Raw genomic sequence first — 27271 nt, 5'->3', positions numbered from 1 at the left:
GGCTGGATCTGGGCGCGCTGTCGAACCTTCCACATCGCCAGCTGCAGGCAGGCGTTTGCGTCCTCGCTGGAGTTGTGGCCGTCCTGGCTGTCCTGGATGATCTGTCCCAGGTAGTCGGCCGCGAGATTCCTGAGGGAACGCTTGTAGGGGAAACCCAGGTAGTGCGGGAAGAGCACGGCCGTGTCCACCACGGTGCTGTGGATCAGCTTGAGGGCCAGCAGATCGCTCTCCAGGCTGTGCCCGATGAGGATGGTTTGGGCGCTGAAAAAGCTCAGCAGGATGGCTTGGACTTCGGGCAACGTGACGCTCGTCTTGGCGACGTCGGCCTCGGTCACTCCGGAAAACCTGGTGTTGTAGTCCACGATCTCGTTGTCGGGCTTGACGAAGGTGTCGTACACCACTTGCATGTCGGCGTCCACCACGGTGACGCGGGTCAGCTCCAGGCCATGCGTGGTGTAGCACATCTCACAGTCCAAGGCGTAGATTCCTGGATAAGCGTCTGTGGAAAACTCTTTCTTGAAGGTCTTCACGAAGCCATGGAGGCTCTCCTTGAGGCCGTCCCGCACGTGCTGCTTTGCCACCTGGCAGCCCACTGAGCCAGGAGCAGCTGCACAGCAGGTGTACTGGCGAACCCGGCCTGCAGCCACTTGGCTGGAGCGGACCCGCCCCCAGTGATAATAACACAACTGGTCGCGTAGACAGCGGCCCGAGGAGGACACCAGGTAGTCGGTGCCACAACGGCAGCAGACCCTGCAGGAGGAGTCGCCGGGCCCCTTCCCCTGGCCAGTGAAGAGGACGGCGCCTCCGGGCCGCTCGGGGTGCGGGAAGGGGTAGCCGTTCTCCTTGAGCTGGTCCTGGGTGAGCAGGAACTCCTGGAGGCGGCTGTACAGGGCGGCCCTGCTGAGGCCCGGCATGGAGCTGGGGGTCAGGCCCTTCAGTCTCTTGAGGGTGTTCAGGACCACATTCAGGTACATGTTCTTGTTGGGGCTGCAGTCGTAGGCCACCTTCTCCTCGTTCAGCGCCTTCTCCTCGGCCTCCTGCTTGGAGGCGCAGAACTTGAGACACTCTTTGGTGAACAGTTGGAGATAGCCTCGGCGGATGACGGTGGGGACTTGGCAGCGAGACCTTCGGAGGATAATGGGTTTCTTCCAAGTCGGTAAGGATGGACGACGGACGATTCGCTTAGAGCTGAGTGTGGTGGAGGTCTTGCATGCCCTCCCCCGTCTGTTGCGACCAGTCTTCCGTGGCTGTGTGCCGACCCTGGAGCCATTGGAGCGTTGGCTGCTGCCGGCCACCCGGGTTCTCTTGGCATCGGTGCGACCTGCGACCAAGCAGGGGCTGGGAAAGTGGGCGATCCTCTTCCTCTCCCTGGGGGCTGAGATGCGGACTCCACAGGGCCTCTCTGTCAGCCTTGGGGCGGCTGGCAAGCAGCAGGCCGACCCCCTCTGCGCGGGGAAGTACCACGCCTCCGTCGCCATCTTGGGCCACGCTGGGGGCACCGCCGGACCCCTATTCTGGGGCTCCGCCCGGATGTCCACGAGTGCTGAGGCCTGGTTGTGCATCTGGGGCACGCAGAGCCCGAAGCTCTGGGCAGGCTGATGAGAGGGCAGTGGGAATTCTGGAGCCTCGAGGGCCGCCTCCTCGGCCACCTTCTTGGCTTCTGGGTATGCAGGAGGGAACCAGCAGGGAGCTGTGGCTCGCAACATCTTGCTGCCTTCGGGAACACCGACCTGGCTCTGCTCCACTCCCAAATGGCGGCTTGCCTCGTGGGGCGCCTCCTCGGCCACCTTCTTAGCTTCTGGGTATGCAGGTGGGAACCAGCAGGGAGCTGTGGCTCGCAACATCTTGCTGCCTTCGGGAGCACCGGCCTGGCTCTGCTCCTCTCCCAACTGGCGGCTTGCCTCGAGGGCCGCCTCCTCGGCCACCTTCTTGGCTTCTGGGCATGCAGGTGGGAACCAGCAGGGAGCTGTGGCTCGCAACATCTTGCTGCCTTCGGGAACACCGACCTGGCTCTGCTCCTCTCCCAAATGGCGGCTTGCCTCGTGGGCCGCCTCCTCGGCCACCTTCTTAGCTTCTGGGTATGCAGGTGGGAACCAGCAGGGAGCTGTGGCTCGCAACATCTTGCTGCCTTCGGGAGCACCGGCCTGGCTCTGCTCCTCTCCCAACTGGCGGCTTCAATGAGTGGCGCGGCCGCCCCGCCTCACCTTTATACAGGCACAGGGCAGAGTGGGTGGGACTTCCCCTTCATTGGATTGGTGCTTCAGTCTAGTCACACTGAACCTCATCTTCCACGAGACTTCAGCTTGGGAATTCCTCAGGGGGTCCGCCCATGGAATCAACTGGAATTCCCGGTTGCCAACCTTGGAGCTAGGTTCCTTTTCTTAAGTTAATTGACTGTCCCTGCACAGCAGTCCTATAATAGCGAGTGGAATTGGGCTACCTAGGATTAAATTAAGGTTCAGGGAGGTTGGTCAGCTTGCTGGGCCCACACAGCAGCCCATGGAGCCAGGACTGGGCCAGCAGTCTGCTGCATGCTGGAGGGCATGCCTCTCTCTGGGGTTGCCTTTCCCTGCTCTGTGCACTCCTCCACTGTGGGCAAACTGAAGACAGGAAGTGGACCGCATCCACTTCTCTCCCAGGATTTGGGCAATATTCAGTACAGGGGGTCTTCCGAAAGTTCATAGAAAATGTACATGGTGAGAAATCTATGCATGGATTTCAATTCGTTTTCACTAAAATAAACATGTACTAACTTCTTACAACCTTTCTGAACTGGATCTCATTGGAGGCACTAAGAAGGATGAGACATCCACTGAAAAGGCCTCCTATCAGTGCAACTTGAATTCCGCTAAAATTGCAGCAAGAGCAAACATCCAATTGACGGTGAAGCTTGGGTGGAAGAATGAAGAAATCATTGATGTTTGAAGAAAAGCTTCTAAGGACACTAGCCCAAAGAAATCAACTCTTTACGGAGGTATGGCTTGTTTCAAGAAGAGATGAGAAGATGTGGAAGATGAATCCTGCAGTGGCTGTGAAAACCATTGTGCCCAGATCAGCTGCAGTGACGACGAGAGCTATCAGTGGAAATTTTCAACAGGAGGGATCACGATCCTGGGGCACCTGTTTCACAAATTGTAACCAGAATTTGGAACATGGCTTCGCCAATATGATCCTGAAGACAAAGCGTCATCAAAGCGATGGCTACCAAGAGATGGCAGTGGTCCAGTCAAAGGAAAAGGAGGGCAGACCAAAGGCAACATCATGGCATCAGTGTTATGGGACGCTCAAGGCATTTTGCATGTTGACTTTCTGAAGAGCCAAACATCTGCTTATTAGGAGAGTGTTTTGCGAAACTTAGACAAAGCTTTGGTAGAAACATGCTGGGAAAGTCTCACTCGAGTCCTTTTTGACCACATCAATGCTCTGCTCATTCCTCTCATCAAACAAGGGCCATTTTGTCAGTTTCAATGGGCAATCCTTAGGAATTCACCTTCCAGGCTGGTTTCGTTCCTTCCAACTTCTTTTTGTTTCCTCATGAGAAAAGGTCTCCTTGCCTTGCTTGGAAAGATGAGAGAAAGTCTCGTTGCCTTGCTTGGAAAGATGAGAGATGAGATCCTCCTCTTGTCTCCCAGGACAGAATGGTCAGACTTGAGTTTCCTTTCTCCTCACTCTTGTCTTCCTTGAGGGAGCTGCTGTGCCAGACAGAACTGCTCCCGTGTCTAGACACTGGTAGACTCGTTGAAGATCCGCACAGGCAATCCTCCATGGGGTCAAAGTGGAAGGACTTATTTCTTTAGGGCTCAGTAGTCCGCATCCTGACGCGCACCTTCAGCAGGCCAGGGTGGGGAAAAGGAGGGTGAAAGGGGGTGGCTCAGAGCCCGCTTCTTCAGCTTGGGGGTATCCTGGGAGGAACCGTTGTCCAGTGAGCAGCTCTTCGTCTCCACCAAATTCCCTAGGGGGAAATTTCTGGCAGCCCTTCTTGTTCAGCAGCTTATTGGGGCCAGGTGGACCTCGGCTAGTCACCAGCCGGTAGGCTTTTCTCCATTTCAGTTAGTTTTGCAAGTTGCCTAGGTGACTATTGACCTCATTATCCAGAACAGCAAAGGGACGAGGGGTGAGAAGAGTGGCCGTCTGGGTTTGCAGCATATTGCTGCCTTATAGGAGTTGTGCAGTCATCGGGTGTGTGGAACTCCACCTGGCTGACCGGTGGGAACGCCTCCACAAACTCGCTAAATTCAGTAGCTTTTGCCTTCCAAGATTCATTTGCCCAATGTAGAATGCTTTAAACGAACGAGCATGAAGAGTGCTGGGCCGGAAAGTGAAGATACGGATGGTAGGGGCTCCTCGGAGTAGAGGAGTAGAGTTTTACTATGATAACTAGGAGGCAAATAACAAGGAGCTGAACGTGATGCATAATAAACGAAGCACACACTCACGAAGCTCCATACCAACTACATTCAAATGGTAATCATGATATTTGGAAATACAACTTAATGGGAAATCATTAAGTAATCTCATCCAACTTTCTTTAGTGGGTGGCAGGGCTATGGAGGGGAAACAGCAATGGTTCTGGTACCTCCTTAACTTTCTTCCATTAAATTCACCCAACAAGCCTCCAGAGAAGATATTACTGCTTTGATATTACAAAGGGAAAGACAGGTATGGCATCTCTAAAGAGCACAATGTTCTAGGACTGGGATGACTTGAAATCCACACACACACATTTCTGAGACAATTTTGCCATAAGGTACCTTACACCTTACTGTAAACTTATTTTACAATAAGTCTTGAACATCATTCCACGTTACCATTTGGAAGAGTTTCCTCCATTTGGTTTTGTTCTAGCTGCATAGTATTCTTCTGTAAGGATGAACGTACTCTGATTTAGTTAGCCAGCCTCTTACTGATGTACAATTAAGTCGTTTTTAAATCTTTCACTCTTGAAAATCTTGTTTCTCACACATAAATATATGTATCCAATAAATAGTTGAAGTAGAATTGTTGGAGTTCGAGACCAGCCTGGCCAACATGGTGAAAACCCATCTCTCCTAGAAACACAAAATTGGCCGCACATGATGGGACATGCCTTTAATCTCAGCTGAGGCAGGAGAATCACTTCAGCCTGGGAGGCAGAGGTTGTGGTGAGCCGAAATCTTGCCACTGCACTCCAGCCTGGGGAACACGAGCGAAACCATATCCCCCCCAAAACAATAATAATAAATGTATATCTATCTATCTATCTATATATATAGGTACATATATCCAATAGAATCCTATTCAGCCTTGAAAAAGAAAGAAATCTTATCGTTAGCAACATGAATGAGCCTAGAGGATGTTCTACTGTGTGAAATAAAGCAAAGGCCAGACACAGTGGCTCAGGCCTGTAATCCCAGGACTTTGGGAGGAGAAGGGAGGAGGAAGAGTTGAGCCCAGGAGTTGGAGATCAACCATCTCTACAAAAAATACAAAAATTAGCCAGGTGTGGTGTTGGACGCCTGTAGTCCTAGCTACTCAGGAGGCTGAAGTGGGAGGATCTCTTGACCCCGGGAGGTGGAGGCCGTGGTGAGCCGTGTTTGTGTCACTCTACTCCAGCCTTGGTGACAGACTCCGACACTGTCTGAAAAAATACATCAATACATCATAAAGTTTTAAAAAGCAAACACAGAAATACAAATACTGCACGATCTCACTTCTATGTGCAATGTAAAAAAGTGGAACTCAGAGTCGTAGAGAGCAGAACGCTGCTTACCCGAGGCAGGGGCCGGGGAGGGATTGGGAGATGTTAGTCTAATGATACAAAATTTCAGATACGAATAGTTCTAGAGATATGTTGAACAGCACGGCAACTACAGTGGGTAACTATGGACTGTATACTTGAAATGTGCTATCAGAGTAGATTTGAAACATGTTCTCATCACCATAAAATCAGTATGTGAGGAAACGAATGTGTTAATTAGCTTGATTTTTGTGTCATTCCACAATGTATACATATACGAAACATCATGTTGTACACCATAAATATATATCATTTTTATTTGTCAATTTAAAATGACAATTTAAATAAATTATAAAAATAAAATGAAATAACGTACACTGCAAAAGACTTTTATCTATTAAATCTCCAGAGAAGAACTCTAAGTTATAGAGGAAAGTAAAATTCCAGGAACGGTGAAATCCATCAGAAATGCCCTTCTTCAGCGCTTTCTGAAATTTGTCTAACACACTGGAAATCCAGTTCTTCACTAAGTCAGTGTTCTGGAAGTGTTAGTGTGTGTGTATATACGTGTGCGTGGGCTCACATACACAAATTAAATGAATGGAAATGTAAGCATCCAGATTATCAGTTTAATTTAGTTATCTATACATACACACACACACACACACACTCACACACCGAAAACATTGACAAAATCAGCCATTCCACCAAAACTAGCTGCTTAGTGTCTCATCTCTCATTGAAGATTCCAAATAGAAACGTGGATTTAAAGAGGCATGGCGGTTCATTCTCTCTTGGAGCCCTGTTGGAAGTTGACTGACTGATTCAGACATTGTGTTTGCTCTTGCTTCCCTGGTTCTTTGAATTGGGACGTGAGGGTGTCCATTTTAGATCTTTCCTGCTTTCTCTTGTGGGCATTTAATGCTATGTTTCCCTCTACACACTGCTTTCAATGTATCCCAGAGATTCTGGTATGTTGTGTCTTTGTTCTCATTGGTTTCAAAGAACATCTTTATTCTGTCTTCATTTCGCTATGTACCCAGTAGTCACTCAGGAGCAGATTGCTCCGTTTCCGTGTAGTTGAGCGGTTTTGAGTGAGTTTCTTCATCCTGAGGTCCAGTTTGACTGCCCTGTGGTCTGAGAGACGGTTGGTTGTAATTTCTGTTCTTTTGCATTTGCGGAGGAGTGCTTTCCTTCCAACTATGTGGTCAGTTTTGGAATAAGTGTGATGTGGTGCTGAGAAGAATGTATATTCTGTTGATTTGGGGTGGAGAGTTAATGTAGATGTCTATTCGGTCTGCTTGGTGCAGAGCTAAGTTCAGTTCCTGGATATCCTTTTCAACTTTCTGTCTCGTTGATCTGTTTCATGTTGACGGTGGGGTGTTAAAATCTCCCATTGCTATTGTGTGGGTGTCTAATTATCTTCTGATGACACTTGAAAGATCAAGAAGTAGAAGCGCAAAAAAGTTATGCGTCCAATATGACAAAGCTAGTAAGTGGTGGAATTGGAATGGGAACCCAGATGTCTAACTCCAGAGCCTAAGGGCTTGAGCCACCTCACAGTGGTGCCTCTAGAGAAAACCAGGTAAGCGCGCATTCAAAAGCAAAGGACTTTCAGTTGTTTTTAGCTTTTTTTTTATTTTTAATTTTTAACTTCATACAGACATTTATTCTGCGCCTGCCCCGGGGGCGGGGGAAAAATCGGGTGGGGGAGGGGAGGTTCAGACAGCCCCACAGAAGGGGAAGAGGCCCAAGAACGAAGACGATCAGGAGGCTGGTGGGCCTGGGGGCTGGCCTTGTTGCCAGAGGCCGGGGAAGTCCAGGTGGGCTGGGGGAGGCTAGTGGTGGAAGGCTAGAGGTCTGGGAGGGGCAGAGGGATGGGCACAGGCGCCAGGGGTGGCGGCAGGGTCTCCGGGGACTGGGAGTGGCGGCTGGGGCCTCGGGGAGCCCATTGGTGGAAGGACAGAGGTCTGGGAGGGGCAGAGGGATGGGGACAGGGACGACGGCCCGCGGCAGGGACTCCGGGGGACTGGGAGTCCGGGGTCGGGGTTAGTCTTGGCTTTTGGCCCTCTCCTGCCGCCGGCTGCTCCAGTTTCTTTCGCTTTGCGGCGAGGTGGACAGGGCTAGCTCTCGGGATCGATGGCAGTTTGGGAAGAGGCCTGGGGCTCAGGACAGGCCAGGGCGGCGGGAGAGGCGGACCGGTGGCGTGGCTGGATCTGGGCGCGCTGTCGAACCTTCCACATCGCCAGCTGCAGGCAGGCGTTTGCGTCCTCGCTGGAGTTGTGGCCGTCCTGGCTGTCCTGGATGATCTGTCCCAGGTAGTCGGCCGCGAGATTCCTGAGGGAACGCTTGTAGGGGAAACCCAGGTAGTGCGGGAAGAGCACGGCCGTGTCCACCACGGTGCTGTGGATCAGCTTGAGGGCCAGCAGATCGCTCTCCAGGCTGTGCCCGATGAGGATGGTTTGGGCGCTGAAAAAGCTCAGCAGGATGGCTTGGACTTCGGGCAACGTGACGCTCGTCTTGGCGACGTCGGCCTCGGTCACTCCGGAAAACCTGGTGTTGTAGTCCACGATCTCGTTGTCGGGCTTGACGAAGGTGTCGTACACCACTTGCATGTCGGCGTCCACCACGGTGACGCGGGTCAGCTCCAGGCCATGCGTGGTGTAGCACATCTCACAGTCCAAGGCGTAGATTCCTGGATAAGCGTCTGTGGAAAACTCTTTCTTGAAGGTCTTCACGAAGCCATGGAGGCTCTCCTTGCGGCCGTCCCGCACGTGCTGCTTTGCCACCTGGCAGCCCACTGAGCCAGGAGCAGCTGCACAGCAGGTGTACTGGCGAACCCGGCCTGCAGCCACTTGGCTGGAGCGGACCCGCCCCCAGTGATAATAACACAACTGGTCGCGTAGACAGCGGCCCGAGGAGGACACCAGGTAGTCGGTGCCACAACGGCAGCAGACCCTGCAGGAGGAGTCGCCGGGCCCCTTCCCCTGGCCAGTGAAGAGGACGGCGCCTCCGGGCCGCTCGGGGTGCGGGAAGGGGTAGCCGTTCTCCTTGAGCTGGTCCTGGGTGAGCAGGAACTCCTGGAGGCGGCTGTACAGGGCGGCCCTGCTGAGGCCCGGCATGGAGCTGGGGGTCAGGCCCTTCAGTCTCTTGAGGGTGTTCAGGACCACATTCAGGTACATGTTCTTGTTGGGGCTGCAGTCGTAGGCCACCTTCTCCTCGTTCAGCGCCTTCTCCTCGGCCTCCTGCTTGGAGGCGCAGAACTTGAGACACTCTTTGGTGAACAGTTGGAGATAGCCTCGGCGGATGACGGTGGGGACTTGGCAGCGAGACCTTCGGAGGATAATGGGTTTCTTCCAAGTCGGTAAGGATGGACGACGGACGATTCGCTTAGAGCTGAGTGTGGTGGAGGTCTTGCATGCCCTCCCCCGTCTGTTGCGACCAGTCTTCCGTGGCTGTGTGCCGACCCTGGAGCCATTGGAGCGTTGGCTGCTGCCGGCCACCCGGGTTCTCTTGGCATCGGTGCGACCTGCGACCAAGCAGGGGCTGGGAAAGTGGGCGATCCTCTTCCTCTCCCTGGGGGCTGAGATGCGGACTCCACAGGGCCTCTCTGTCAGCCTTGGGGCGGCTGGCAAGCAGCAGGCCGACCCCCTCTGCGCGGGGAAGTACCACGCCTCCGTCGCCATCTTGGGCCACGCTGGGGGCACCGCCGGACCCCTATTCTGGGGCTCCGCCCGGATGTCCACGAGTGCTGAGGCCTGGTTGTGCATCTGGGGCACGCAGAGCCCGAAGCTCTGGGCAGGCTGATGAGAGGGCAGTGGGAATTCTGGAGCCTCGAGGGCCGCCTCCTCGGCCACCTTCTTGGCTTCTGGGTATGCAGGAGGGAACCAGCAGGGAGCTGTGGCTCGCAACATCTTGCTGCCTTCGGGAACACCGACCTGGCTCTGCTCCACTCCCAAATGGCGGCTTGCCTCGTGGGGCGCCTCCTCGGCCACCTTCTTAGCTTCTGGGTATGCAGGTGGGAACCAGCAGGGAGCTGTGGCTCGCAACATCTTGCTGCCTTCGGGAGCACCGGCCTGGCTCTGCTCCTCTCCCAACTGGCGGCTTGCCTCGAGGGCCGCCTCCTCGGCCACCTTCTTGGCTTCTGGGCATGCAGGTGGGAACCAGCAGGGAGCTGTGGCTCGCAACATCTTGCTGCCTTCGGGAACACCGACCTGGCTCTGCTCCTCTCCCAAATGGCGGCTTGCCTCGTGGGCCGCCTCCTCGGCCACCTTCTTAGCTTCTGGGTATGCAGGTGGGAACCAGCAGGGAGCTGTGGCTCGCAACATCTTGCTGCCTTCGGGAGCACCGGCCTGGCTCTGCTCCTCTCCCAACTGGCGGCTTCAATGAGTGGCGCGGCCGCCCCGCCTCACCTTTATACAGGCACAGGGCAGAGTGGGTGGGACTTCCCCTTCATTGGATTGGTGCTTCAGTCTAGTCACACTGAACCTCATCTTCCACGAGACTTCAGCTTGGGAATTCCTCAGGGGGTCCGCCCATGGAATCAACTGGAATTCCCGGTTGCCAACCTTGGAGCTAGGTTCCTTTTCTTAAGTTAATTGACTGTCCCTGCACAGCAGTCCTATAATAGCGAGTGGAATTGGGCTACCTAGGATTAAATTAAGGTTCAGGGAGGTTGGTCAGCTTGCTGGGCCCACACAGCAGCCCATGGAGCCAGGACTGGGCCAGCAGTCTGCTGCATGCTGGAGGGCATGCCTCTCTCTGGGGTTGCCTTTCCCTGCTCTGTGCACTCCTCCACTGTGGGCAAACTGAAGACAGGAAGTGGACCGCATCCACTTCTCTCCCAGGATTTGGGCAATATTCAGTACAGGGGGTCTTCCGAAAGTTCATAGAAAATGTACATGGTGAGAAATCTATGCATGGATTTCAATTCGTTTTCACTAAAATAAACATGTACTAACTTCTTACAACCTTTCTGAACTGGATCTCATTGGAGGCACTAAGAAGGATGAGACATCCACTGAAAAGGCCTCCTATCAGTGCAACTTGAATTCCGCTAAAATTGCAGCAAGAGCAAACATCCAATTGACGGTGAAGCTTGGGTGGAAGAATGAAGAAATCATTGAGGTTTGAAGAAAAGCTTCTAAGGACACTAGCCCAAAGAAATCAACTCTTTACGGAGGTATGGCTTGTTTCAAGAAGAGATGAGAAGATGTGGAAGATGAATCCTGCAGTGGCTGTGAAAACCATTGTGCCCAGATCAGCTGCAGTGACGACGAGAGCTATCAGTGGAAATTTTCAACAGGAGGGATCACGATCCTGGGGCACCTGTTTCACAAATTGTAACCGGAATTTGGAACATGGCTTCGCCAATATGATCCTGAAGACAAAGCGTCATCAAAGCGATGGCTACCAAGAGATGGCAGTGGTCCAGTCAAAGGAAAAGGAGGGCAGACCAAAGGCAACATCATGGCATCAGTGTTATGGGACGCTCAAGGCATTTTGCATGTTGACTTTCTGAAGAGCCAAACATCTGCTTATTAGGAGAGTGTTTTGCGAAACTTAGACAAAGCTTTGGTAGAAACATGCTGGGAAAGTCTCACTCGAGTCCTTTTTGACCACATCAATGCTCTGCTCATTCCTCTCATCAAACAAGGGCCATTTTGTCAGTTTCAATGGGCAATCCTTAGGAATTCACCTTCCAGGCTGGTTTCGTTCCTTCCAACTTCTTTTTGTTTCCTCATGAGAAAAGGTCTCCTTGCCTTGCTTGGAAAGATGAGAGAAAGTCTCGTTGCCTTGCTTGGAAAGATGAGAGATGAGATCCTCCTCTTGTCTCCCAGGACAGAATGGTCAGACTTGAGTTTCCTTTCTCCTCACTCTTGTCTTCCTTGAGGGAGCTGCTGTGCCAGACAGAACTGCTCCCGTGTCTAGACACTGGTAGACTCGTTGAAGATCCGCACAGGCAATCCTCCGTGGGGTCAAAGTGGAAGGACTTATTTCTTTAGGGCTCAGTAGTCCGCATCCTGACGCGCACCTTCAGCAGGCCAGGGTGGGGAAAAGGAGGGTGAAAGGGGGTGGCTCAGAGCCCGCTTCTTCAGCTTGGGGGTATCCTGGGAGGAACCGTTGTCCAGTGAGCAGCTCTTCGTCTCCACCAAATTCCCTAGGGGGAAATTTCTGGCAGCCCTTCTTGTTCAGCAGCTTATTGGGGCCAGGTGGACCTCGGCTAGTCACCAGCCGGTAGGCTTTTCTCCATTTCAGTTAGTTTTGCAAGTTGCCTAGGTGACTATTGACCTCATTATCCAGAACAGCAAAGGGACGAGGGGTGAGAAGAGTGGCCGTCTGGGTTTGCAGCATATTGCTGCCTTATAGGAGTTGTGCAGTCATCGGGTGTGTGGAACTCCACCTGGCTGACCGGTGGGAACGCCTCCACAAACTCGCTAAATTCAGTAGCTTTTGCCTTCCAAGATTCATTTGCCCAATGTAGAATGCTTTAAACGAACGAGCATGAAGAGTGCTGGGCCGGAAAGTGAAGATACGGATGGTAGGGGCTCCTCGGAGTAGAGGAGTAGAGTTTTACTATGATAACTAGGAGGCAAATAACAAGGAGCTGAACGTGATGCATAATAAACGAAGCACACACTCACGAAGCTCCATACCAACTACATTCAAATGGTAATCATGATATTTGGAAATACAACTTAATGGGAAATCATTAAGTAATCTCATCCAACTTTCTTTAGTGGGTGGCAGGGCTATGGAGGGGAAACAGCAATGGTTCTGGTACCTCCTTAACTTTCTTCCATTAAATTCACCCAACAAGCCTCCAGAGAAGATATTACTGCTTTGATATTACAAAGGGAAAGACAGGTATGGCATCTCTAAAGAGCACAATGTTCTAGGACTGGGATGACTTGAAATCCACACACACACATTTCTGAGACAATTTTGCCATAAGGTACCTTACACCTTACTGTAAACTTATTTTACAATAAGTCTTGAACATCATTCCACGTTACCATTTGGAAGAGTTTCCTCCATTTGGTTTTGTTCTAGCTGCATAGTATTCTTCTGTAAGGATGAACGTACTCTGATTTAGTTAGCCAGCCTCTTACTGATGTACAATTAAGTCGTTTTTAAATCTTTCACTCTTGAAAATCTTGTTTCTCACACATAAATATATGTATCCAATAAATAGTTGAAGTAGAATTGTTGGAGTTCGAGACCAGCCTGGCCAACATGGTGAAAACCCATCTCTCCTAGAAACACAAAATTGGCCGCACATGATGGGACATGCCTTTAATCTCAGCTGAGGCAGGAGAATCACTTCAGCCTGGGAGGCAGAGGTTGTGGTGAGCCGAAATCTTGCCACTGCACTCCAGCCTGGGGAACACGAGCGAAACCATATCCCCCCCAAAACAATAATAATAAATGTATATCTATCTATCTATCTATATATATAGGTACATATATCCAATAGAATCCTATTCAGCCTTGAAAAAGAAAGAAATCTTATCGTTAACAACATGAATGAGCCTAGAGGATGTTCTACTGTGTGAAATAAAGCAAAGGCCAGACACAGTGGCTCAGGCCTGTAATCCCAGGACTTTGGGAGGAGAAGGGAGGAGGAAGAGTTGAGCCCAGGAGTTGGAGATCAACCATCTCTACAAAAAATACAAAAATTAGCCAGGTGTGGTGTTGGACGCCTGTAGTCCTAGCTACTCAGGAGGCTGAAGTGGGAGGATCTCTTGACCCCGGGAGGTGGAGGCCGTGGTGAGCCGTGTTTGTGTCACTCTACTCCAGCCTTGGTGACAGACTCCGACACTGTCTGAAAAAATACATCAATACATCATAAAGTTTTAAAAAGCAAACACAGAAATACAAATACTGCACGATCTCACTTCTATGTGCAATGTAAAAAAGTGGAACTCAGAGTCGTAGAGAGCAGAACGCTGCTTACCCGAGGCAGGGGCCGGGGAGGGATTGGGAGATGTTAGTCTAATGATACAAAATTTCAGATACGAATAGTTCTAGAGATATGTTGAACAGCACGGCAACTACAGTGGGTAACTATGGACTGTATACTTGAAATGTGCTATCAGAGTAGATTTGAAACATGTTCTCATCACCATAAAATCAGTATGTGAGGAAACGAATGTGTTAATTAGCTTGATTTTTGTGTCATTCCACAATGTATACATATACGAAACATCATGTTGTACACCATAAATATATATCATTTTTATTTGTCAATTTAAAATGACAATTTAAATAAATTATAAAAATAAAATGAAATAACGTACACTGCAAAAGACTTTTATCTATTAAATCTCCAGAGAAGAACTCTAAGTTATAGAGGAAAGTAAAATTCCAGGAACGGTGAAATCCATCAGAAATGCCCTTCTTCAGCGCTTTCTGAAATTTGTCTGACACACTGGAAATCCAGTTCTTCACTAAGTCAGTGTTCTGGAAGTGTTAGTGTGTGTGTATATACGTGTGCGTGGGCTCACATACACAAATTAAATGAATGGAAATGTAAGCATCCAGATTATCAGTTTAATTTAGTTATCTATACATACACACACACACACACACACTCACACACCGAAAACATTGACAAAATCAGCCATTCCACCAAAACTAGCTGCTTAGTGTCTCATCTCTCATTGAAGATTCCAAATAGAAACGTGGATTTAAAGAGGCATGGCGGTTCATTCTCTCTTGGAGCCCTGTTGGAAGTTGACTGACTGATTCAGACATTGTGTTTGCTCTTGCTTCCCTGGTTCTTTGAATTGGGACGTGAGGGTGTCCATTTTAGATCTTTCCTGCTTTCTCTTGTGGGCATTTAATGCTATGTTTCCCTCTACACACTGCTTTCAATGTATCCCAGAGATTCTGGTATGTTGTGTCTTTGTTCTCATTGGTTTCAAAGAACATCTTTATTCTGTCTTCATTTCGCTATGTACCCAGTAGTCACTCAGGAGCAGATTGCTCCGTTTCCGTGTAGTTGAGCGGTTTTGAGTGAGTTTCTTCATCCTGAGGTCCAGTTTGACTGCCCTGTGGTCTGAGAGACGGTTGGTTGTAATTTCTGTTCTTTTGCATTTGCGGAGGAGTGCTTTCCTTCCAACTATGTGGTCAGTTTTGGAATAAGTGTGATGTGGTGCTGAGAAGAATGTATATTCTGTTGATTTGGGGTGGAGAGTTAATGTAGATGTCTATTCGGTCTGCTTGGTGCAGAGCTAAGTTCAGTTCCTGGATATCCTTTTCAACTTTCTGTCTCGTTGATCTGTTTCATGTTGACGGTGGGGTGTTAAAATCTCCCATTGCTATTGTGTGGGTGTCTAATTATCTTCTGATGACACTTGAAAGATCAAGAAGTAGAAGCGCAAAAAAGTTATGCGTCCAATATGACAAAGCTAGTAAGTGGTGGAATTGGAATGGGAACCCAGATGTCTAACTCCAGAGCCTAAGGGCTTGAGCCACCTCACAGTGGTGCCTCTAGAGAAAACCAGGTAAGCGCGCATTCAAAAGCAAAGGACTTTCAGTTGTTTTTAGCTTTTTTTTTATTTTTAATTTTTAACTTCATACAGACATTTATTCTGCGCCTGCCCCGGGGGCGGGGGAAAAATCGGGTGGGGGAGGGGAGGTTCAGACAGCCCCACAGAAGGGGAAGAGGCCCAAGAACGAAGACGATCAGGAGGCTGGTGGGCCTGGGGGCTGGCCTTGTTGCCAGAGGCCGGGGAAGTCCAGGTGGGCTGGGGGAGGCTAGTGGTGGAAGGCTAGAGGTCTGGGAGGGGCAGAGGGATGGGCACAGGCGCCAGGGGTGGCGGCAGGGTCTCCGGGGACTGGGAGTGGCGGCTGGGGCCTCGGGGAGCCCATTGGTGGAAGGACAGAGGTCTGGGAGGGGCAGAGGGATGGGGACAGGGACGACGGCCCGCGGCAGGGACTCCGGGGGACTGGGAGTCCGGGGTCGGGGTTAGTCTTGGCTTTTGGCCCTCTCCTGCCGCCGGCTGCTCCAGTTTCTTTCGCTTTGCGGCGAGGTGGACAGGGCTAGCTCTCGGGATCGATGGCAGTTTGGGAAGAGGCCTGGGGCTCAGGACAGGCCAGGGCGGCGGGAGAGGCGGACCGGTGGCGTGGCTGGATCTGGGCGCGCTGTCGAACCTTCCACATCGCCAGCTGCAGGCAGGCGTTTGCGTCCTCGCTGGAGTTGTGGCCGTCCTGGCTGTCCTGGATGATCTGTCCCAGGTAGTCGGCCGCGAGATTCCTGAGGGAACGCTTGTAGGGGAAACCCAGGTAGTGCGGGAAGAGCACGGCCGTGTCCACCACGGTGCTGTGGATCAGCTTGAGGGCCAGCAGATCGCTCTCCAGGCTGTGCCCGATGAGGATGGTTTGGGCGCTGAAAAAGCTCAGCAGGATGGCTTGGACTTCGGGCAACGTGACGCTCGTCTTGGCGACGTCGGCCTCGGTCACTCCGGAAAACCTGGTGTTGTAGTCCACGATCTCGTTGTCGGGCTTGACGAAGGTGTCGTACACCACTTGCATGTCGGCGTCCACCACGGTGACGCGGGTCAGCTCCAGGCCATGCGTGGTGTAGCACATCTCACAGTCCAAGGCGTAGATTCCTGGATAAGCGTCTGTGGAAAACTCTTTCTTGAAGGTCTTCACGAAGCCATGGAGGCTCTCCTTGCGGCCGTCCCGCACGTGCTGCTTTGCCACCTGGCAGCCCACTGAGCCAGGAGCAGCTGCACAGCAGGTGTACTGGCGAACCCGGCCTGCAGCCACTTGGCTGGAGCGGACCCGCCCCCAGTGATAATAACACAACTGGTCGCGTAGACAGCGGCCCGAGGAGGACACCAGGTAGTCGGTGCCACAACGGCAGCAGACCCTGCAGGAGGAGTCGCCGGGCCCCTTCCCCTGGCCAGTGAAGAGGACGGCGCCTCCGGGCCGCTCGGGGTGCGGGAAGGGGTAGCCGTTCTCCTTGAGCTGGTCCTGGGTGAGCAGGAACTCCTGGAGGCGGCTGTACAGGGCGGCCCTGCTGAGGCCCGGCATGGAGCTGGGGGTCAGGCCCTTCAGTCTCTTGAGGGTGTTCAGGACCACATTCAGGTAGATGTTCTTGTTGGGGCTGCAGTCATAGGCCACCTTCTCCTCGTTCAGCGCCTTCTCCTCGGCCTCCTGCTTGGAGGCGCAGAACTTGAGACACTCTTTGGTGAACAGTTGGAGATAGCCTCGGCGGATGACGGTGGGGACTTGGCAGCGAGACCTTCGGAGGATAATGGGTTTCTTCCAAGTCGGTAAGGATGGACGACGGACGATTCGCTTAGAGCTGAGTGTGGTGGAGGTCTTGCATGCCCTCCCCCGTCTGTTGCGACCAGTCTTCCGTGGCTGTGTGCCGACCCTGGAGCCATTGGAGCGTTGGCTGCTGCCGGCCACCCGGGTTCTCTTGGCATCGGTGCGACCTGCGACCAAGCAGGGGCTGGGAAAGTGGGCGATCCTCTTCCTCTCCCTGGGGGCTGAGATGCGGACTCCACAGGGCCTCTCTGTCAGCCTTGGGGCGGCTGGCAAGCAGCAGGCCGACCCCCTCTGCGCGGGGAAGTACCACGCCTCCGTCGCCATCTTGGGCCACGCTGGGGGCACCGCCGGACCCCTATTCTGGGGCTCCGCCCGGATGTCCACGAGTGCTGAGGCCTGGTTGTGCATCTGGGGCCCGCAGAGCCCGAAGCTCTGGGCAGGCTGATGAGAGGGCAGTGGGAATTCTGGAGCCTCGAGGGCCGCCTCCTCGGCCACCTTCTTGGCTTCTGGGTATGCAGGAGGGAACCAGCAGGGAGCTGTGGCTCGCAACATCTTGCTGCCTTCGGGAACACCGACCTGGCTCTGCTCCACTCCCAAATGGCGGCTTGCCTCGTGGGGCGCCTCCTCGGCCACCTTCTTATCTTCTGGGTATGCAGGTGGGAACCAGCAGGGAGCTGTGGCTCGCAACATCTTGCTGCCTTCGGGAACACCGACCTGGCTCTGCTCCTCTCCCAAATGGCGGCTTGCCTCGTGGGCCGCCTCCTCGGCCACCTTCTTAGCTTCTGGGTATGCAGGTGGGAACCAGCAGGGAGCTGTGGCTCGCAACATCTTGCTGCCTTCGGGAGCACCGGCCTGGCTCTGCTCCTCTCCCAACTGGCGGCTTCAATGAGTGGCGCGGCCGCCCCGCCTCACCTTTATACAGGCACAGGGCAGAGTGGGTGGGACTTCCCCTTCATTGGATTGGTGCTTCAGTCTAGTCACACTGAACCTCATCTTCCACGAGACTTCAGCTTGGGAATTCCTCAGGGGGTCCGCCCATGGAATCAACTGGAATTCCCGGTTGCCAACCTTGGAGCTAGGTTCCTTTTCTTAAGTTAATTGACTGTCCCTGCACAGCAGTCCTATAATAGCGAGTGGAATTGGGCTACCTAGGATTAAATTAAGGTTCAGGGAGGTTGGTCAGCTTGCTGGGCCCACACAGCAGCCCATGGAGCCAGGACTGGGCCAGCAGTCTGCTGCATGCTGGAGGGCATGCCTCTCTCTGGGGTTGCCTTTCCCTGCTCTGTGCACTCCTCCACTGTGGGCAAACTGAAGACAGGAAGTGGACCGCATCCACTTCTCTCCCAGGATTTGGGCAATATTCAGTACAGGGGGTCTTCCGAAAGTTCATAGAAAATGTACATGGTGAGAAATCTATGCATGGATTTCAATTCGTTTTCACTAAAATAAACATGTACTAACTTCTTACAACCTTTCTGAACTGGATCTCATTGGAGGCACTAAGAAGGATGAGACATCCACTGAAAAGGCCTCCTATCAGTGCAACTTGAATTCCGCTAAAATTGCAGCAAGAGCAAACATCCAATTGACGGTGAAGCTTGGGTGGAAGAATGAAGAAATCATTGAGGTTTGAAGAAAAGCTTCTAAGGACACTAGCCCAAAGAAATCAACTCTTTACGGAGGTATGGCTTGTTTCAAGAAGAGATGAGAAGATGTGGAAGATGAATCCTGCAGTGGCTGTGAAAACCATTGTGCCCAGATCAGCTGCAGTGACGACGAGAGCTATCAGTGGAAATTTTCAACAGGAGGGATCACGATCCTGGGGCACCTGTTTCACAAATTGTAACCGGAATTTGGAACATGGCTTCGCCAATATGATCCTGAAGACAAAGCGTCATCAAAGCGATGGCTACCAAGAGATGGCAGTGGTCCAGTCAAAGGAAAAGGAGGGCAGACCAAAGGCAACATCATGGCATCAGTGTTATGGGACGCTCAAGGCATTTTGCATGTTGACTTTCTGAAGAGCCAAACATCTGCTTATTAGGAGAGTGTTTTGCGAAACTTAGACAAAGCTTTGGTAGAAACATGCTGGGAAAGTCTCACTCGAGTCCTTTTTGACCACATCAATGCTCTGCTCATTCCTCTCATCAAACAAGGGCCATTTTGTCAGTTTCAATGGGCAATCCTTAGGAATTCACCTTCCAGGCTGGTTTCGTTCCTTCCAACTTCTTTTTGTTTCCTCATGAGAAAAGGTCTCCTTGCCTTGCTTGGAAAGATGAGAGAAAGTCTCGTTGCCTTGCTTGGAAAGATGAGAGATGAGATCCTCCTCTTGTCTCCCAGGACAGAATGGTCAGACTTGAGTTTCCTTTCTCCTCACTCTTGTCTTCCTTGAGGGAGCTGCTGTGCCAGACAGAACTGCTCCCGTGTCTAGACACTGGTAGACTCGTTGAAGATCCGCACAGGCAATCCTCCGTGGGGTCAAAGTGGAAGGACTTATTTCTTTAGGGCTCAGTAGTCCGCATCCTGACGCGCACCTTCAGCAGGCCAGGGTGGGGAAAAGGAGGGTGAAAGGGGGTGGCTCAGAGCCCGCTTCTTCAGCTTGGGGGTATCCTGGGAGGAACCGTTGTCCAGTGAGCAGCTCTTCGTCTCCACCAAATTCCCTAGGGGGAAATTTCTGGCAGCCCTTCTTGTTCAGCAGCTTATTGGGGCCAGGTGGACCTCGGCTAGTCACCAGCCGGTAGGCTTTTCTCCATTTCAGTTAGTTTTGCAAGTTGCCTAGGTGACTATTGACCTCATTATCCAGAACAGCAAAGGGACGAGGGGTGAGAAGAGTGGCCGTCTGGGTTTGCAGCATATTGCTGCCTTATAGGAGTTGTGCAGTCATCGGGTGTGTGGAACTCCACCTGGCTGACCGGTGGGAACGCCTCCACAAACTCGCTAAATTCAGTAGCTTTTGCCTTCCAAGATTCATTTGCCCAATGTAGAATGCTTTAAACGAACGAGCATGAAGAGTGCTGGGCCGGAAAGTGAAGATACGGATGGTAGGGGCTCCTCGGAGTAGAGGAGTAGAGTTTTACTATGATAACTAGGAGGCAAATAACAAGGAGCTGAACGTGATGCATAATAAACGAAGCACACACTCACGAAGCTCCATACCAACTACATTCAAATGGTAATCATGATATTTGGAAATACAACTTAATGGGAAATCATTAAGTAATCTCATCCAACTTTCTTTAGTGGGTGGCAGGGCTATGGAGGGGAAACAGCAATGGTTCTGGTACCTCCTTAACTTTCTTCCATTAAATTCACCCAACAAGCCTCCAGAGAAGATATTACTGCTTTGATATTACAAAGGGAAAGACAGGTATGGCATCTCTAAAGAGCACAATGTTCTAGGACTGGGATGACTTGAAATCCACACACACACATTTCTGAGACAATTTTGCCATAAGGTACCTTACACCTTACTGTAAACTTATTTTACAATAAGTCTTGAACATCATTCCAAGTTACCATTTGGAAGAGTTTCCTCCATTTGGTTTTGTTCTAGCTGCATAGTATTCTTCTGTAAGGATGAACGTACTCTGATTTAGTTAGCCAGCCTCTTACTGATGTACAATTAAGTCGTTTTTAAATCTTTCACTCTTGAAAATCTTGTTTCTCACACATAAATATTTGTATCCAATAAATAGTTGAAGTAGAATTGTTGGAGTTCGAGACCAGCCTGGCCAACATGGTGAAAACCCATCTCTCCTAGAAACACAAAATTGGCCGCACATGATGGGACATGCCTTTAATCTCAGCTGAGGCAGGAGAATCACTTCAGCCTGGGAGGCAGAGGTTGTGGTGAGCCGAAATCTTGCCACTGCACTCCAGCCTGGGGAACACGAGCGAAACCATATCCCCCCCAAACAATAATAATAAATGTATATCTATCTATCTATCTATATATATAGGTACATATATCCAATAGAATCCTATTCAGCCTTGAAAAAGAAAGAAATCTTATCGTTAGCAACATGAATGAGCCTAGAGGATGTTCTACTGTGTGAAATAAAGCAAAGGCCAGACACAGTGGCTCAGGCCTGTAATCCCAGGACTTTGGGAGGAGAAGGGAGGAGGAAGAGTTGAGCCCAGGAGTTGGAGATCAACCATCTCTACAAAAAATACAAAAATTAGCCAGGTGTGGTGTTGGACGCCTGTAGTCCTAGCTACTCAGGAGGCTGAAGTGGGAGGATCTCTTGACCCCGGGAGGTGGAGGCCGTGGTGAGCCGTGTTTGTGTCACTGTACTCCAGCCTTGGTGACAGACTCCGACACTGTCTGAAAAAATACATCAATACATCATAAAGTTTTAAAAAGCAAACACAGAAATACAAATACTGCACGATCTCACTTCTATGTGCAATGTAAAAAAGTGGAACTCAGAGTCGTAGAGAGCAGAACGCTGCTTACCCGAGGCAGGGGCCGGGGAGGGATTGGGAGATGTTAGTCTAATGATACAAAATTTCAGATACGAATAGTTCTAGAGATATGTTGAACAGCACGGCAACTACAGTGGGTAACTATGGACTGTATACTTGAAATGTGCTATCAGAGTAGATTTGAAACATGTTCTCATCACCATAAAATCAGTATGTGAGGAAACGAATGTGTTAATTAGCTTGATTTTTGTGTCATTCCACAATGTATACATATACGAAACATCATGTTGTACACCATAAATATATATCATTTTTATTTGTCAATTTAAAATGACAATTTAAATAAATTATAAAAATAAAATGAAATAACGTACACTGCAAAAGACTTTTATCTATTAAATCTCCAGAGAAGAACTCTAAGTTATAGAGGAAAGTAAAATTCCAGGAACGGTGAAATCCATCAGAAATGCCCTTCTTCAGCGCTTTCTGAAATTTGTCTAACACACTGGAAATCCAGTTCTTCACTAAGTCAGTGTTCTGGAAGTGTTAGTGTGTGTGTATATACGTGTGCGTGGGCTCACATACACAAATTAAATGAATGGAAATGTAAGCATCCAGATTATCAGTTTAATTTAGTTATCTATACATACACACACACACACACACTCACACACCGAAAACATTGACAAAATCAGCCATTCCACCAAAACTAGCTGCTTAGTGTCTCATCTCTCATTGAAGATTCCAAATAGAAAGGTGGATTTAAAGAGGCATGGCGGTTCATTCTCTCTTGGAGCCCTGTTGGAAGTTGACTGACTGATTCAGACATTGTGTTTGCTCTTGCTTCCCTGGTTCTTTGAATTGGGACGTGAGGGTGTCCATTTTAGATCTTTCCTGCTTTCTCTTGTGGGCATTTAATGCTATGTTTCCCTCTACACACTGCTTTCAATGTATCCCAGAGATTCTGGTATGTTGTGTCTTTGTTCTCATTGGTTTCAAAGAACATCTTTATTCTGTCTTCATTTCGCTATGTACCCAGTAGTCACTCAGGAGCAGATTGCTCCGTTTCCGTGTAGTTGAGCGGTTTTGAGTGAGTTTCTTCATCCTGAGGTCCAGTTTGACTGCCCTGTGGTCTGAGAGACGGTTGGTTGTAATTTCTGTTCTTTTGCATTTGCGGAGGAGTGCTTTCCTTCCAACTATGTGGTCAGTTTTGGAATAAGTGTGATGTGGTGCTGAGAAGAATGTATATTCTGTTGATTTGGGGTGGAGAGTTAATGTAGATGTCTATTCGGTCTGCTTGGTGCAGAGCTAAGTTCAGTTCCTGGATATCCTTTTCAACTTTCTGTCTCGTTGATCTGTTTCATGTTGACGGTGGGGTGTTAAAATCTCCCATTGCTATTGTGTGGGTGTCTAATTATCTTCTGATGACACTTGAAAGATCAAGAAGTAGAAGCGCAAAAAAGTTATGCGTCCAATATGACAAAGCTAGTAAGTGGTGGAATTGGAATGGGAACCCAGATGTCTAACTCCAGAGCCTAAGGGCTTGAGCCACCTCACAGTGGTGCCTCTAGAGAAAACCAGGTAAGCGCGCATTCAAAAGCAAAGGACTTTCAGTTGTTTTTAGCTTTTTTTTTATTTTTAATTTTTAACTTCATACAGACATTTATTCTGCGCCTGCCCCGGGGGCGGGGGAAAAATCGGGTGGGGGAGGGGAGGTTCAGACAGCCCCACAGAAGGGGAAGAGGCCCAAGAACGAAGACGATCAGGAGGCTGGTGGGCCTGGGGGCTGGCCTTGTTGCCAGAGGCCGGGGAAGTCCAGCTGGGCTGGGGGAGGCTAGTGGTGGAAGGCCAGAGGTCTGGGAGGGGCAGAGGGATGGGCACAGGCGCCAGGGGTGGCGGCAGGGTCTCCGGGGACTGGGAGTGGCGGCTGGGGCCTCGGGGAGCCCATTGGTGGAAGGACAGAGGTCTGGGAGGGGCAGAGGGATGGGGACAGGGACGACGGCCCGCGGCAGGGACTCCGGGGGACTGGGAGTCCGGGGTCGGGGTTAGTCTTGGCTTTTGGCCCTCTCCTGCCGCCGGCTGCTCCAGTTTCTTTCGCTTTGCGGCGAGGTGGACAGGGCTAGCTCTCGGGATCGATGGCAGTTTGGGAAGAGGCCTGGGGCTCAGGACAGGCCAGGGCGGCGGGAGAGGCGGACCGGTGGCGTGGCTGGATCTGGGCGCGCTGTCGAACCTTCCACATCGCCAGCTGCAGGCAGGCGTTTGCGTCCTCGCTGGAGTTGTGGCCGTCCTGGCTGTCCTGGATGATCTGTCCCAGGTAGTCGGCCGCGAGATTCCTGAGGGAACGCTTGTAGGGGAAACCCAGGTAGTGCGGGAAGAGCACGGCCGTGTCCACCACGGTGCTGTGGATCAGCTTGAGGGCCAGCAGATCGCTCTCCAGGCTGTGCCCGATGAGGATGGTTTGGGCGCTGAAAAAGCTCAGCAGGATGGCTTGGACTTCGGGCAACGTGACGCTCGTCTTGGCGACGTCGGCCTCGGTCACTCCGGAAAACCTGGTGTTGTAGTCCACGATCTCGTTGTCGGGCTTGACGAAGGTGTCGTACACCACTTGCATGTCGGCGTCCACCACGGTGACGCGGGTCAGCTCCAGGCCATGCGTGGTGTAGCACATCTCACAGTCCAAGGCGTAGATTCCTGGATAAGCGTCTGTGGAAAACTCTTTCTTGAAGGTCTTCACGAAGCCATGGAGGCTCTCCTTGCGGCCGTCCCGCACGTGCTGCTTTGCCACCTGGCAGCCCACTGAGCCAGGAGCAGCTGCACAGCAGGTGTACTGGCTAACCCGGCCTGCAGCCACTTGGCTGGAGCGGACCCGCCCCCAGTGATAATAACACAACTGGTCGCGTAGACAGCGGCCCGAGGAGGACACCAGGTAGTCGGTGCCACAACGGCAGCAGACCCTGCAGGAGGAGTCGCCGGGCCCCTTCCCCTGGCCAGTGAAGAGGACGGCGCCTCCGGGCCGCTCGGGGTGCGGGAAGGGGTAGCCGTTCTCCTTGAGCTGGTCCTGGGTGAGCAGGAACTCCTGGAGGCGGCTGTACAGGGCGGCCCTGCTGAGGCCCGGCATGGAGCTGGGGGTCAGGCCCTTCAGTCTCTTGAGGGTGTTCAGGACCACATTCAGGTACATGTTCTTGTTGGGGCTGCAGTCGTAGGCCACCTTCTCCTCGTTCAGCGCCTTCTCCTCGGCCTCCTGCTTGGAGGCGCAGAACTTGAGACACTCTTTGGTGAACAGTTGGAGATAGCCTCGGCGGATGACGGTGGGGACTTGGCAGCGAGACCTTCGGAGGATAATGGGTTTCTTCCAAGTCGGTAAGGATGGACGACGGACGATTCGCTTAGAGCTGAGTGTGGTGGAGGTCTTGCATGCCCTCCCCCGTCTGTTGCAACCAGTCTTCCGTGGCTGTGTGCCGACCCTGGAGCCATTGGAGCGTTGGCTGCTGCCGGCCACCCGGGTTCTCTTGGCATCGGTGCGACCTGCGACCAAGCAGGGGCTGGGAAAGTGGGCGATCCTCTTCCTCTCCCTGGGGGCTGAGATGCGGACTCCACAGGGCCTCTCTGTCAGCCTTGGGGCGGCTGGCAAGCAGCAGGCCGACCCCCTCTGCGCGGGGAAGTACCACGCCTCCGTCGCCATCTTGGGCCACGCTGGGGGCACCGCCGGACCCCTATTCTGGGGCTCCGCCCGGATGTCCACGAGTGCTGAGGCCTGGTTGTGCATCTGGGGCCCGCAGAGCCCGAAGCTCTGGGCAGGCTGATGAGAGGGCAGTGGGAATTCTGGAGCCTCGAGGGCCGCCTCCTCGGCCACCTTCTTGGCTTCTGGGTATGCAGGAGGGAACCAGCAGGGAGCTGTGGCTCGCAACATCTTGCTGACTTCGGGAACACCGACCTGGCTCTGCTCCACTCCCAAATGGCGGCTTGCCTCGTGGGGCGCCTCCTCGGCCACCTTCTTATCTTCTGGGTATGCAGGTGGGAACCAGCAGGGAGCTGTGGCTCGCAACATCTTGCTGCCTTCGGGAACACCGACCTGGCTCTGCTCCTCTCCCAAATGGCGGCTTGCCTCGTGGGCCGCCTCCTCGGCCACCTTCTTAGCTTCTGGGTATGCAGGTGGGAACCAGCAGGGAGCTGTGGCTCGCAACATCTTGCTGCCTTCGGGAGCACCGGCCTGGCTCTGCTCCTCTCCCAACTGGCGGCTTCAATGAGTGGCGCGGCCGCCCCGCCTCACCTTTATACAGGCACAGGGCAGAGTGGGTGGGACTTCCCCTTCATTGGATTGGTGCTTCAGTCTAGTCACACTGAACCTCATCTTCCACGAGACTTCAGCTTGGGAATTCCTCAGGGGGTCCGCCCATGGAATCAACTGGAATTCCCGGTTGCCAACCTTGGAGCTAGGTTCCTTTTCTTAAGTTAATTGACTGTCCCTGCACAGCAGTCCTATAATAGCGAGTGGAATTGGGCTACCTAGGATTAAATTAAGGTTCAGGGAGGTTGGTCAGCTTGCTGGGCCCACACAGCAGCCCATGGAGCCAGGACTGGGCCAGCAGTCTGCTGCATGCTGGAGGGCATGCCTCTCTCTGGGGTTGCCTTTCCCTGCTCTGTGCACTCCTCCACTGTGGGCAAACTGAAGACAGGAAGTGGACCGCATCCACTTCTCTCCCAGGATTTGGGCAATATTCAGTACAGGGGGTCTTCCGAAAGTTCATAGAAAATGTACATGGTGAGAAATCTATGCATGGATTTCAATTCGTTTTCACTAAAATAAACATGTACTAACTTCTTACAACCTTTCTGAACTGGATCTCATTGGAGGCACTAAGAAGGATGAGACATCCACTGAAAAGGCCTCCTATCAGTGCAACTTGAATTCCGCTAAAATTGCAGCAAGAGCAAACATCCAATTGACGGTGAAGCTTGGGTGGAAGAATGAAGAAATCATTGAGGTTTGAAGAAAAGCTTCTAAGGACACTAGCCCAAAGAAATCAACTCTTTACGGAGGTATGGCTTGTTTCAAGAAGAGATGAGAAGATGTGGAAGATGAATCCTGCAGTGGCTGTGAAAACCATTGTGCCCAGATCAGCTGCAGTGACGACGAGAGCTATCAGTGGAAATTTTCAACAGGAGGGATCACGATCCTGGGGCACCTGTTTGACAAATTGTAACCGGAATTTGGAACATGGCTTCGCCAATATGATCCTGAAGACAAAGCGTCATCAAAGCGATGGCTACCAAGAGATGGCAGTGGTCCAGTCAAAGGAAAAGGAGGGCAGACCAAAGGCAACATCATGGCATCAGTGTTATGGGACGCTCAAGGCATTTTGCATGTTGACTTTCTGAAGAGCCAAACATCTGCTTATTAGGAGAGTGTTTTGCGAAACTTAGACAAAGCTTTGGTAGAAACATGCTGGGAAAGTCTCACTCGAGTCCTTTTTGACCACATCAATGCTCTGCTCATTCCTCTCATCAAACAAGGGCCATTTTGTCAGTTTCAATGGGCAATCCTTAGGAATTCACCTTCCAGGCTGGTTTCGTTCCTTCCAACTTCTTTTTGTTTCCTCATGAGAAAAGGTCTCCTTGCCTTGCTTGGAAAGATGAGAGAAAGTCTCGTTGCCTTGCTTGGAAAGATGAGAGATGAGATCCTCCTCTTGTCTCCCAGGACAGAATGGTCAGACTTGAGTTTCCTTTCTCCTCACTCTTGTCTTCCTTGAGGGAGCTGCTGTGCCAGACAGAACTGCTCCCGTGTCTAGACACTGGTAGACTCGTTGAAGATCCGCACAGGCAATCCTCCATGGGGTCAAAGTG

Source organism: Pongo abelii, chromosome 7 (genome assembly GCF_028885655.2).
Source record: "Pongo abelii isolate AG06213 chromosome 7, NHGRI_mPonAbe1-v2.0_pri, whole genome shotgun sequence".
Classification (NCBI taxonomy): domain Eukaryota; kingdom Metazoa; phylum Chordata; class Mammalia; order Primates; family Hominidae; genus Pongo; species Pongo abelii.
The sequence above is the reverse complement of the archived record's forward strand: the minus strand, read 5'-3'. Positions refer to the sequence as shown.